At 44.5% G+C, this 14472-nt stretch overlaps 1 protein-coding gene across 4 annotated transcripts in view; it reads right to left on the bottom strand.

The window, feature by feature from the left end:
* HRH1 (histamine receptor H1) overlaps positions 1–14472 on the bottom strand; it is a 95870-nt gene that overhangs the window by 78282 nt on the left and 3116 nt on the right. The window contains exon 2 of one of the 4 annotated variants that reach the window (XM_081276137.1): positions 6550–6671. The exons of 2 other annotated variants lie outside the window; for them this stretch is intronic. The gene's annotated coding sequence lies outside the window, so the exon portion shown is untranslated. Of the gene's footprint in view, positions 1–6549; positions 6672–14472 lie in introns of those variants that run through there. One more of the 4 variants, XM_081276138.1, reaches the window with a different exon arrangement.

Genomic DNA, 14472 nt, shown 5'->3' with positions numbered 1-14472 from the left:
AGAGAGAGGAAGGGACATGGCCAGGTCATTCAGCCAGTCAGTGGCAGACCCAACATCAAACTCAGATTTCTGTGGGTCCCAACCCCAGGTCTTGAATCACTACACCATTCTGCCTCTTGGCTGAGGCTCAGCCAATTAGCCTGCTCTGCCACTTGTTGCAGGCCCTGAGGTGAATTCCTTCACCTCCAAGATGCTGCAAAACAGAGATGGGCACTCCCATTGCTCAGAGGGGCTGTATGGACTTAAATAAGTGGGAGAAAGTCCCCGGCTCCTGGTTGAACACAGTAAAGGAGTAGCTTCTCCATTTCCAACTAAAAAGACTCCATTTCCAGGGTTGCTGGTCACAACAGAGTCAGGGATAGCCAAATCCACTGAGAGAACTCCAACTGAGGTGTTTCCTCTATCCTGAAACACCCACATCCCCTGTGTTCCTAAACAATAACAGCTCCCACCTACTGAGACTAGGGCCTGTCATGCCCACAATGACCCCAGGAGGAAGACACCATTATTGTCTTCTGGTTAAGGATCAAGAAATCCATTGTGGCACCTGGGATAAGCACTGCAGGAGCAGAAGGACTGCATTGCTTGTGTCCACCTGGGGACTTGAGGGAAGTGCACAAGAGAGACATCCATTATGCTCAGTTCATCTGCAAGCTATACCTGGGGGCTATTCACTGCTCTCTGGTCCAGGCCATAGCCACCGAGGCTTGGAGGTCAGCACTAGTCTCTTATGGAGTCCCTCACCACCACCACCCAGCAGCTAAGATGGTGCTTTTCACCCCACACCCAATTGTGTTGCTAGAAGCTCAAACCTCAGCAGTGGCCTCTAGGAAAAAGCCAAGTCCTCACAATGGTCAAGAAAAGAGGGAGGGAGGGGCAGGGTCCTACTATCCCCTTCAAGGGCACACCCCAGTAACCTAAGATCCCTCACTAGACCCTACCTCTTGAGGTTCCACAACCTCCAACAGCACCACAGGCTGGGGACGAACCGTCAAAAATGGGCCTCCCATGCCTGGCTGGTGACCTGTCTGACACCATCCCTTACACTAGACCTTACACATTTTGTTCAGTTACTCAGGGCTCCTCACTATTTCTAGAATATTCCAACCTATTTCTAGCCCAGGGTCTTGCTGTTCCATCTCCACAGAATGTTCTTCCCTCAGGAGCATGCCTCAATTCGTCACTTGATTCAAATGTGAACTCCTCCCATCCTATGTAAAGGGACCCCCCCCACACACCATCTGCTTATTACTTTTTTTTTTTTTTTTTTGAGACAGGGTTCTCACTAAGTTGCTAAGGCTGGCCTGGAACTCATGATCCTCCTGCCTCCCTCTACCTCCCTAGTTGCCGGGATTACAGGAATGCATACCACGCCTGGCTTGTTACAAATCTTCAACACTGCTTTTACAGTCATTGTCAATTCATTTCTCGAACATTCCTCTGTTAGAATGTAAGCCCTAGGCAGACAGGATCTACCCCTCTTGTTCATTCCTGTATCTCAGAATAGTCTCTGGCATCACCTGAACCAATAAAATGTGATCTTTTGATAAGCTGAGACTGTGACTCATCAGCACAGGTACCTGGACCAGCCATGGGCTAAAGACAGTCATGGGTGTGCTATCTGTGGGGTGACCCAGGAAAAATTTCTGGTCAAGCAGAAATTGCTGAATGAAATAGATTCCATCTTGAAAGGCTAAATTTAACATACAGAAAGCAGAGGCTGACAAGAACCAGGAGCAGAAATCAAAACCCAGGAAGCTGCAGAAGTTCACAAGGCCACAGAACCATGAACAACAGATGTCATGCACCAGCAGAAGCCAAAGGACAACAGACATCATGGGCCAGCAGAGAGAAAGGACTATGGATGCCATGGGCCTGCAGAAGCCAGGGAAGAGCCAATGTTATGGACCTTTAGAAGCCAGAGACAGTAGATGTCACAGGCGAGAAGAAGCCAGCAGCTCAGAATGAGGTTCCACTAGGGTTGGAATATTGTCTGCTCCTCCAGCCACATTTCTTTCCCAAGTACCTAGAGTCACAGCTGGGGCAAACAATGTGCTCAGTAAAAAGTTGTTGAATGCACGAAAGGTGGATAAGGAGAGGGAAGAACAAGGTGGTGAGAGCAAGAAGAACAATAGTTGGGCAGGGAGGACAGTCACCTCCACTGTCCTGCATTAGAGAGGAAGGCAGAGGGCTGCTATGGAAGAGGGGACAGGATAATGGGTCTCTAGTAGCAGTCTGGTACGAAATGGCCCTCCAGCTCCCCATGGGGCCTGGCAATATAGTGGTGACACTATGTTCTGTCTTGCTTACATCCCCATATTCAGCAGTAGGCCACATTAGCAGAGTCTAAACCAGGCCTGCTTCTGAGCTTTGCAACCCTAATAACCTCCTCAAAGGAAAGCCTTCCTGGAAGAGGCATCATGGGAGGGGAGACCTGGAGGGGCATTTCTACCTGTCCCTTCTCAGAGTTACTGAGATACAAGTCATATGCCATTTTATGTGCCCATTTTATTATGTATATTTTATTATCATAAAAATTATATTAACCCCCAAATCACTAAGTTTAAGTGAGCACTGCAATAGGAACACAGAATTCACACTGACAGAGAAAGTGGGAAGGTCTGTGGGCAGCAAGGACACAGTGATGGGGAGGAAGCCTGAACCAAGTGTGGGAAAGCGCTTGCTGGCCAGTGTGGACAGACAAATGAAAGAGCCAGCTGCAAAGAGCCTGTGGCCTTGGTTAAAAGACTTGATAAGTCTCAAAAGGGTAACAGAACAGGTAGCCTTACAGATCAGAGGAATTGGTTTCAGAGCCAGCTCTGCCACCAACAGAAGGTGTGGCCCTGGGCAAGTCCCTTCCTTCTTGGGGGCCAAGTTCCTCCTCTGAAGGACAGGGCTGCCTCCCTCATCTCTCAAAGCTCCACCTCCCCCTAAACACTTGTGGAGAAAAGAACATGGGTGGGAGTAAGGTCTGGCTTTAATCCCAATTCATTCCATTTTTTAGCTGTGTGACCTCAGGTAAGATATTTCAAGTCTCTGAACTTTCAGTTTCTTGTCTCAAAGGTACAGATAATAACCATCTCGACTTCACAAAGTTATTTACAGATTAAATGATGCAATACACATGAAGTGCTCAGCATAATGTCCACTACATAGTAGATGCTCAATGCATATCCTGGTGACCTTACCCTGTGTTTGGTGATGCTAATAAGATTTATGAAAGTTTTATTTTATAAACTAATAATCATGGAAGTTGAGGTCTGCTCCAAAGTACCATTTAGAGCATAGAGAAGACACACAGCTCTGGGCCTGGGATCAAAGACAGAAAAATGTATTCATCAGAAAGGTGCTCAATTATGCAGATTTTCTCCTAGGGACCAAGATGGCAGAGAAGGCTTTGCTCCATATTCAGAAGTGACATAGGAAGGTCACCCTTAACGCTTCTTGGCATTGATAGGACAATCTGGCCCAATGTCAGCTTCAAACCTTGGGTGTCCAAATCCCTGTGACTCACTCAATGGCTGTGCTTCAACCCACAGAGCTAAATGTTCTTTTGATTTCTCTTCCCTACTTGACTGTTTTTTTTTCACCTGCCTCTAATAGAGAAAGGGAGAAATAAACTCTATGTATCAGGGAACACTCAACTTCAAAAACCCAAGGATTAGTTTCATGACTTGTTCCTATTATCTAGCCTGGAACTCAGGAGAAAGGGTCTACATTCAGCTCCTGGAACCTTAAGGAAATGAAAGGATGAATGTAATCTAAGAAACCACAAGAAGATTCAGAAGGATTAACTAACACTGCCATTGAACAACTGCCAAAAATATTTCAGGCAATTGGCATCACACCTTAAGGGGTTTTGTAGCACAGTGAAAAGCGCACAGAGGATCTCAGTTTAAACCCCAACTTGGCTACTTACTTTCTATGTGACCTTGGGTGAGTCACTTAACCTCTTTAAACTTCCCTTGGCACTGTGCTGCCCCATCAGAGATTGTCACACCCCACTTAATTGTCGTGACTCATCTGTCTTCTCCATCATGTCACCTGTAAGGGCAGCAGCCATGTCAGTCTGTCCTCTGCAATCCCCAGCACACAGTAAGTTCACCATACCCATAAACAGACTCTGGCTCCTATTTCACCTTGCTGCCACCTCTGCTGCTGGGACAGGCACTGTCTTTCCCAATTTGGGTTTCATAAGCAATATTCAATTTAGTCCCAACAACTTAGGAGAGAACGTTTTCTTCTGCAGCCTGCTAGTCTCACCTAGGAATGAACTTCTAGGCTGCATCTGTTGTAAGTTGTAGTCAAGCCTTAACTAAAGGAGGCAGGGGTGAGAGAATGAGTTCAAATGAGTGCAGGAGCCATACACTTGCTGTTCCCAGAAGAACTGGAGTGACACCTGCTAGGATGCAGATGTCAGGAAGCACAACACACTTTATGACCTCAGCCCTACGTAGCAGAGAAAAAGGAGGTATGGAAGAGGAAATAGCTTATCTTTGTGCACAAGATTTCTAGAGTTCAAAAAAAAAAAAAAACCTACCCCAGGTTTCCATCTCTAGAGGAATCTGCAATCTGGTGGTAGACAGAGACAGGTAAAGCAAGTGTTTATCGTACATTATGATAACTACCTGGTGTCACAGAAGCACCTGACCTTGACCCCAGACTGGAGGATCCCAGTGTAAATGGAAGACTCATTCCCCCAGCACATCTTCTTGCTTCACACCCACCCCCACTTCGTCTACCTTCCTTTATTTACACAAAACATTCATAAAGCCCCTACCCATCTTGCCCACCTGAATTACTTTCTGTTAACCTCCTAAGTCACATTCTATGATGTGGACAGCCCAGTCATGTCTCTCTCCCCCTACTTCCGTGCTTTTGCCCCTGCTGTTCCTTCTGCCTGGAATGTCCTGTTTCCAAGTTGCTTCCCACTGAAGCCTTATGTTTCAAAGCCCTGTTCATACTCATTTATTCATTTAAAACTTCCTGGGGATGTGCTATGTTCCTGGCACTCTGAGGGGTGTCAAGGATATAATGGGGAATCAGCCATGGCCCACATCCTCAGGCTGCTTACAGCCTTGGGGAGATAGATGGTGACTACAGAGTGGTATGCGTGTGGCAGATACAGGTCCATGTAGTTCTACAAGTTCAGAGAAGGACCCTAACCCAGTCTTGGTAGTGATAAAGGTGATCAGGGAGGGCTTCCTGGAAGAGGACACCTCTAGCCCAAGTCCTGAAGGAGGTAAAAGAGGAGAGAGGCACACACACATATTTGTAAACATATACAATGACAGGCACTGATGTGGCCATGACAACAGCTCACATTTAGTTAGTGCTACTGGGAGCGAAGCACTAGGCTCATATTTTACAGTAGCACTAGGCTCATATTTTAGACACATTAACTTCTTTAATCCTTGCAAAAAAGGGTGAGAACCATTATTAGCATTCCCATTTCATAGGTGAGGAAAGTGAAGCACTTTTTCCTGGTCACACAGTTACTTAGTGACATTGTCAGTATGGCCCTGGAGCCCATGCCTGTGACCATGCATGGCATTCTGCCATCTTATGCGGTCTCTGGTACTCTGCCACTTCCGTTACCACTCAACAATGCATTTATCACAGACATCTTTTCAAGTGGTACAACTAAGGATTCCTTCTACCTGATGGCTGCAGAGGATGCCATTGGACTGTGAGCAGGGAAGTAACACAGTCAGATTCATTCCTAGAAAAGAGATTCATTCCTCGGGATAACAGAGGGCTTCCTGGGGACAGGGAAGTGGGTATCAGGGGTCCTGGGAGGGAGGAGGAAGCCTAAGCTCAGGCTGCCACAGAAAGGAGGATGCTCAGGAAGGATGCAGAAGGGGGCAAGGCGCCAGGCAACATGACAGGGAAGTGGGATGCAGCAACAGTCACCAGTAAGGGGACTGTGGAAAGGCAAGAAGAAAGTGGGGGAGGGGCGTCACAGGACCCCCTTAATTAACAGACAGCTCACAGACCCAAGCACCTTTTCTTGTTAGCTCCCCACCTCAGCCCTGCATGCTTCCACTGCATCTAAGGCACTCGGCCACCACTCCAATTAGGAGTGAGTGATCACCAGCTTCAGTTCCACTGAGAAGCACAGGTGCTGCGATGCTTGTGGAATTTTTAATTCTTTGCAAAATCTCCGCCTAGAAGGGTCACATCTATTCTACCCAAAGTACAACCCCCCCCAAAAAAAAGCAATAAATAAGTAAATAAACCAAACCTCAAACCCCAACCCCCAATCTAAACAAAATAAGAACAAGTTATTCAAGAGCACAGCTCCAACACAACCTTCCAATAATGACACATCCCACTGCACAGCACCTATCCACCTGTCCAGCCCTCCTGCCTCTTCTCCAAACAGTCTCAATCCTTCCAATTTGCTCCATGGTCACCATCCTGCCCAGTCAAGCAACCATTCTCTTTCATCTGGGCCACTGTCATAGTCTCCCCAGGTCTACTCTAGAATGTGAATCAGCATGTCTAACCTCAGTTTTTCATCTATAAAATGGGCATACTAAAGCTTACCTCTCAGAGCTGTTGAGAAGACCAGATCATGTAATGACCCAGAAGCCCAGGTCTGGAATGTCTTCCTCAGTCAGCCAGAGGGAGGATCAGGAAGGTTAGGGACCCTGTTTCTTGACTCTCTGCTGTTAGAAATAATAAGCAGGCATCAGAGACTTCTGGATCCCCCCACCAAGAACAGGAAAATGTTTCTTGCCTAATCCTTCTGTCTCCTTCCACATGATATGTGGCGCTTCATCACTCTGATGCCACGGCTTCTCTCCATCTCCTCATTTCCTTGTCCCCTGGGCCCCTCTGGGTATGACATATTTATGGATGAATCCAAGAAATTAAATAGTCAAGTAGAACTCAGACTCTGCTTGCCTTAGGAGCCAGGCTGCCAGTAGGGAGCATGGTCCTCTCCTGCTCTCTACCAGGAAGGAGAGGGGCTGCTCTGGGCAGTACTGCCTGCACCTGGGGAGGGAAACCCTGTCAGTTTTGCCCTTCAGCATCGGCAACCCAACATGCCCCCACATCACTCTGATTGGTAATGGTGACATTTTGTTCTCTGACTGCTTTGCCTTTTGTCTTAATTCTCGGTTGGACAGAGCTCCAGTTGCATGAAGCAATGCTATTTACTGGCCCCTCCCAGCTCCCAAAGGGGAGAAGAGGAGGAGAGGACCTCATCTGTCTTGTGTTCCTGACTTGCTAATGGAGCTTCTCAGAGCCCTGGTCAAGCCTGGTGCAAGGTGCTGTGAGAATCAATCAATGAGCAAGTGACAAATATTTATCGAGCTTCCGAATCAACAGTGAAAAGAACCCATCCTTGCCTTGTGTTTCCTACTACTTCCAAAATGCCCTCAAAGCCATTTAATCTGAAGATTTGCAAGTTGTTCAAGTGCCAGAGCTGTGGTAAGCAGACAGACACCATCTTTGTAGACTGCACAGCCATTGACATGAGCAAGGTCCCACCTACCACCTGAGTTTTAGGATCTATCTTTCATTCCTCTTTTTGGGAGGTTTTTATTGAGCACTTACTAGGTATCAAAAGGAATGAAGGCAGTGCAAGGGAACAGTGATCCAGAGAGATAATTTCCCCACACTGCTAGGGCTGACAGGCTGGTTGGGGCCATGCAGACAATGAAAGGAAGAATGGCTAGATTAGGGTGGGAGTGTCAGCTTAAAACTAGTTGGGCCTCATGAGGAGGAGACATTTGGGTCCTCAGTGATAGAAGTTGTTAGTCTTCCTAGGATCAGGAGGAAGAGGCTTTTAGATGGGTATTAGTATTGTTATCCTTTTACATATGAGAAAACTGAGTCCAGGAAGGTTAAAATGCTTCCTTTGGGATCAAACACATGTCTCTGTGGGTAGCATTAGAATTTGAGTCCAGGTCAAGACTCTGAAATCCCATAGTGGTCACCAAACCCTCTTGCCTCTAGGTTCCAACACTTTCTATGAGGACCCTCTCTCACACAGCCTCAGCAAAGAGCCCTAAGGAGCTATAATGTACAACAGGTCTTCTCAGAGGAAACACCAGTAACAACCAGCAGGATGGACCAAACCGAAATGCCCTTAATTCAATAGGTCTTCACATTAATATACAGGGCTAATACAATTTCAAATTTTAAAAACACAATGGGTTTTGTTTTGGAACTTGACAAAATAATGCCCAATCTCAAGGGAAAAGAAATTCATATAATATATATTAATTGGTTTATTTAATAAACAATTAGGCCTTGCCAGACTCTTGTAAGTACTTTTCAAATATTCATTTTTTCAAACCGCATGACTCATTGAAGACTAAAAACAGTCCTGGAAGTTAATACAGTCATGCATCACCGAACAATGGGGGTTTACTCTGATGAATGTCATTAGGTTGCTTCATTGTTATGGGAACATCTTAGTGTACACTTACACAAACTTGGATGGTCTAGCCTATTACACATCCAGGCTCTATGGTAATGGGATAGCTTGCTGCTCTGGGCTACAAACCTATTCAGCATGTTACAATATGGACACTGTAGACAATTGGATGTAATACTGTATCTAAACATATCTAAACATAGAAAAGGTATAGTATAAGTATGGTAGAAAAGACTGGTACTCCTGTACAGGGCCATCGCCATTCACGGAACTTGCAAGTGCGGAAGTTGCTCTGGGTGAGTCACTGAGCCGGTGGCGAGTAAATATGAAGGCCAGACACATTCTGTATACTACTGCAGACTTTATGAACACTCTATCCTCAGGAAACATGAAATTTATATTTTAAAAAAACTTATATTTTTATATTATTAATTAACCTTTGCTTATTGAAACTTCTTTTTTTTTAACTGTATAAAGTTTTTCACTTTAAAAACTTTTTGACTCTATACTTCACTTAAATCATACATGTTATGCAGCTGGACAGAATTTTTTCCCTTTCTATATTTATTCTATAAGTTTTTTTCTATTTAAAATTAGTTTTTGTTCTTAGCTTTTTTACTTTTCAAACTTTTGCGGGATAAACTAAGATGCAAACGCACACACACATTGGCCTAGGTTGACACAGGGCCACGATCATCAATATCGCTGTCTTCCACTTCCACATCTTATCTCATTGGAAGGTCTTCAGGGGCAATAACACTCATGGAACTGTCATCTCCTATGATAACAAGGGCTTTTCAGCCTCCTTATAATCTGATGGGACCATGTCCCTATATGCACAGTGCAATGCTGACCAAAACATCCCTATGTGGTGCATAACTGTAATGTCACCAATCCAACCATATGTTTGAGGGCATTGAAGCACAGACAGGACATGTGACTTGCCCAGGATATACTCTGGAAAGTGGAGGGGCCAGAATCCAAAACTATGGCCCCAGATTCTGAAGCCTTAGCTCTTAACTGTTCACTGAATTTACAAGCATCATTTCTGCAACTCAATTTATACATACAATTGCATTTTGTCTCTTTTGGCCTCGAATGAACTTGTTCTCAGGGAGAGACTGTGATGATCTGATTTAAATGCAGAACTGATCATTTCTCCCAAATTCACTCTTGGGAGACCTTGGAAGGTGCTGTAAAGAGCTAGACTGTCGTCAGTCCTCCAGGGAGGCTGAAACTGACCTCCACATAGGCCCATCAGGGTGGTCCCTGCACACAGGCATTTAGATGCTGCAGAGAGAAGAAAATGTGGCTACCCTTGTACAGCTGAGATCAAGCCATATTCTAAGACCCTCTGGCCCACAGGTGTGGGCTGGCTCTGGAACTTTGCCTCACATGGGCTCAGGGTGAGGGGCAGCAGCCTGTATTCATTTAATAATGGTCAGTGAGTCTCTCCAGGAGCAGTGAAAGAACAGCCAGTAAATAAGGATAAACTGAGTGAAAACTTCCTGGAAAAGTTTGAAAGAAAAAAAAATGAGGGGGCAGCAGATGTGTTTGTAAGCTATGAAAACACACACAATACAAATCATCATCCAAACACCATGGCAATCCCACTCCATCATACCTGCTCTCTGCTTACACGGACCCCAGGAGAGACTTGCTTGCCCTCCCTCTGTTCCTGGCTGGGTATAGCCCTGGGACGCCACAGGAGGGTGTGATGGGGGTGTTCCTGCTCTGGCTCCCTCCTGACCAGGTGGCTACATACTCCATCTACATGCCAGCTCTCTCTCCACATTCCAAGAGTTGCTCCTTTCTCTTTCCCTCCAATCATAAAGGTAGAAAATCTCTCCTCGCCCCACTGACACCCTAGGGCATTGTCCCACTCACCCCTTGGTGGTTCCCTAAACCAAGAAAGTTTATACAAGGTGGGCTGGGGATGTGGCTCAAGCGGTAGCGCGCTCGCCTCGCATGCGTGCTGCCCGGGTTCGATCCTCAGCACCACATACCAACAAAGATGTTGTGTCCGCCGAGAACTAAAAATAAATATTAAAAATTCTCTCTCTCTCTCTCTCTCTCTCTCTCTCTCTCTCTCTCTCCCTCTCTCACTCTCTCTTTAAAAAAATATTTCTCTCATCTTTAATTAAAAAAAAAAGTTTATACAAGGTAATAGTTTCTTTATCAAACTGTTCTCAATCATCCCATTGTCATGGGCCTTTTGTCTCCTGTCATCACCTTGTCTGATAGTCAGCTACAGAATCAATCCAACAGACCAGAACAGACAGCCTAGATAGACCCCCATCACTAATAATGGATTTCTAGGTTATAAGCCCTGAGAACTCAGGCTGAGAACCATTAAAACAGTGTTCCCTAGAGTTGTGTGCCATCCTGGGGTTCTGTCTCCAAAGATATTCAGTAATTCCGTACAGGTGGCATAGGATGTGCAGGTAGTGAGAAAGGAAGGAGGACTCAATAAACACAATGGAAGAATTTGGTAAAAAGAAAATCAATTTAGACCTTCATTTTACACCAAGTTAGAGAGTGATAATTTAGTGTGAAATGTGAAGCCACTAAAGATAACAAGTAGAAACCTTGATTTTCCTATCTGAACAATGGGGTAATAGTAATTAGCTCATATCATTGTTATGGGAGTTAGAAGAGATGACCCAAGTTAGGTCAGTACTTGGCATTTAAAAAAAAAAAAGGAAATTAAGGGAATATTCCAGCTAAGAAACTAGCCCATATCTAGCTAACTGGTAGGGAAAGTAAGTGAATTTGCAGAAGAGGGTGTGACCATAAGGTAGAGGTCATAAGGTAGAGATTTCACAAAAACTGATAACAGGACAGGAGAGCCCATCAACTGGAACAGGAATACACAATCAAGAAAGTAAAATCCCTCAATCTGTGATCACCATGGAATAACAATTCACATGTACAGTCTACAGCAGCCACAACAATTTTAAAACCACAAAGAGACTCAAGTGCAGCTCTTGAGCATCTGGATTTCACCATGGGTTGAGTGCCCTTCATCTAGGATACTTGGTTGGCAGAAACCTCATTCGGTGTCCAAGGCTGGGCTCTCCCCATGGCACTTTCCACCCAAGGCAGTCTGAGTCTCTGGCTGTTGAAAAGTTCCTCCTTAGACTTAGTTGACACTGGTTTCCCTCCCCACTCTCTGCTTCAGTGTCCACCCACTGGGGGTCTAACTGGTGAGTTCACCAAACACTCAATGATGATCAACATTCAGAGCTTATGCAATTGTTTTCAGAGAACAGTAAAGTGGGAACCCTGCCCACCTTGTCTCATAAGCCAGCAAACCTTGACATCAAAGACTGAGAAAGAAGCACATGCGCGCGCGCGCGCGCACACACACACACACACACACACACACACACACACAAAAGGAAATCACCAGGGAATTTCACTCCTGAACTTGAACTCACATTAAAATTCTAAACAAAGCCGAGCATGATGATGCATGCCTGTAATCCCAGCAACTCGGAGGGTGGGGCAGGAGGACCATGAGTTCAAAGCCAGGCTCAGCAACAGTGAGGCACTAAGCAACTCAGTGAGATCCTGTCTCTAAATAAAATACAAAATAGGGCTGGGGATGTGGCTCAGTGCTCAAAGGCCCCTGAGTTCAATCCCCAGTACCCAAAAAAAAAAAAAAAAAAAAAATCCTAAACCGAAAGGTTAGCAAAGATAATCTCGAAATAAAGATGCTACAGTATGATGCAACTTGGGTTCACTTCAGAAACGTCAAACTCAAGGTCATGCACTGGGTCAACAGATTGGGGAAAAAAATCATGTGACCATTTGGGCAGATGCAGAAAAAGCATCTGTTAAAACTCTACTTCCATTTATGTCTAAAAAGAAAAGAAATACTCAGCAAACTGAGAATAGGAAGGAACTCCTTTAATCTGACAAATTCTATTGAAAACCTAGAGTAAGGGCTGGGGATGTGGCTCAAGCAGTAACGCGCTCGCCTAGCATGCGCAGGGCGCTGGGTTCGATCCTTAGCACCACATAAAAAATAAATAAAGATGTTGTGTCCACCGAAAACTGAAAAATAAATATTAAAAAATTCTCTCTCTCTTTAAAAAAAGGAAAACCTAGAGTAAAATTATATTTAATAATCAAATGTGAACAGCTCCCCCACAGGAGTCCATATAAGGAAAGATGCCTACCATTACCCCTTCAATTCATTGCTGTACTGAGGTGTTAGCAGGAAACTAAGGCAAGGGAGAGAAAAGAAGCAGTGAATTAGGAATAAACAAAACTGATATATGCACCTTCTATAATTATACACAGAGTATTTTAAAAAGAATCTACACATTTTGAAACATTAATATGATATTTTGGCAACATTCCTGGATATAAAACCCATACACAAAATGCAGGGCTGGGGATGTGGCTCAAGCGGTAGCGCGCTCGCCTGGCATGCGTGCGGCCCGGGTTCGATCCTCAGCACCACATACCAACAAAGATGTTGTGTCCACCGAGAACTAAGAAAAATAAATATTGAAAATTCTCTCTCTCTCTCTCTCTCCTCTCTCACTCTCTCTTTAAAAAAAAAAAAAACAAAATGCAAACCTATTTCCCCAATGAATAACTAAAAGAACATTAATTAAAATACATATACACAAAACATGTACAATAGCATAGAAAATATCGAATAACTAGGACTATATCTAACAAAAGATGTGTAAAAATCATGAAGAGAAAATTAAGAAATGATACTATCTGACTTTAAAGTTGTTTTTTTTAAAAAAAAACACCTTACGTAATGAAGAGAGATACCATGTTCATGGAAGTCTAAATTCTACACCTTCCACCCTCTAGAAGGCAAGAGAGAGCTCTGAGTATTCCACCAACCTCTCTGAACCTCAGTTTCCTTCTTGGAAAACAAATAGTGATTCTTGCCCAGTTGTTAGGAGTCAATGGATAAGAAAACATCTTGTAGAGTGCTGTATGTATTCAGGACATTCTTATGACAGGTACTATTGCTCCTTTTTGGTCTGGGGGTAGGAAAACAGTTCTATTTTCCAGCTTATACCAGCTGTGTCCTTTCTTTCACCCACCTGTTTGTCATCATGGGCATTACTGAATGCTTATTCTGTTCATAACATTTCATTGACCAGTTCTCACAGCAGCCTATAAAGTGGTGCTGTATTAGTACCATTATACTGATGAGAAAGCTGAGGCCTAATTAAGCAACTTATCTTTTGTATAGTCATTAAACCATTACGCATTTGTGAGTGCATTTTATGTGATGGGAACTATGAATAAGACCACATGGTCCCAGCTGTATTAGAGCTAATATTTTACTTGGGAAGACAGCCCCAAATCATACCTTAACTAATAAGCTGGCAGAACCAAGATTCAAACTCAGGGTTTTTGGACCCCAGAGTCTACACTTTTAATTCATCCTGGAGGTACCGTCATCAACCTCTCCAGCTTCATCCTCTCTGCTGGAAAGGTTTCTAACATACATTCTGCTGGCAGTGAAGAGTTTCAATGGGCCTTGCCATCCAAGCTGCTGTACAAACTGAGAACTCTGGGCTTTGATACTGGCCCATGTGACCCTCCCGCATTATCACTGGTAAATTACAGCTGGGAGGATGGATGCATAAAAGAGGTGAGGTATCCTGCCACCACCACCACCCCCCCGACAGCATCAGTAGCATTGTTCCCAAAGAGTGTGCATCTGAGTCCTCTGCCACCATTAATGGCAGAAGTGAGTCACTTATAAATAAGATACAGCAGCTTTATTATAATTACGTCCTGAGATTCAGAAATGCTCAGTGTCATTGTGAAAGGGAGGGCAGCAGGTGACTGGGGCTTCAATGGTCCTCTGCCAGGTATGGCTTTCAGATAAAACGTCTTGGATCAGAAGCAATTACAGCTAATGCCTGGCCTGAATGCTAATGAGAATTACTTACAATTGCATGTAATTCTTTGCCAGTTATACTATCTCCCTCCCCTCCCCTTCTTTTCTCTGCCTGCCATCCCAGCATTAATCCTGAGAAATATAGTGGCAAATATGATTAATGGCCATTCTGCAGATGAGAAAACTGAAGCCCAAA

The sequence above is a fragment of the Spermophilus citellus genome, assembly GCF_964194105.1.
Source record: "Spermophilus citellus genome assembly, chromosome: 19".
In the NCBI taxonomy this organism is placed as follows: Eukaryota; Metazoa; Chordata; class Mammalia; order Rodentia; family Sciuridae; genus Spermophilus; species Spermophilus citellus.
The sequence above is the reverse complement of the archived record's forward strand: the minus strand, read 5'-3'. Positions and strand labels throughout refer to the sequence as shown.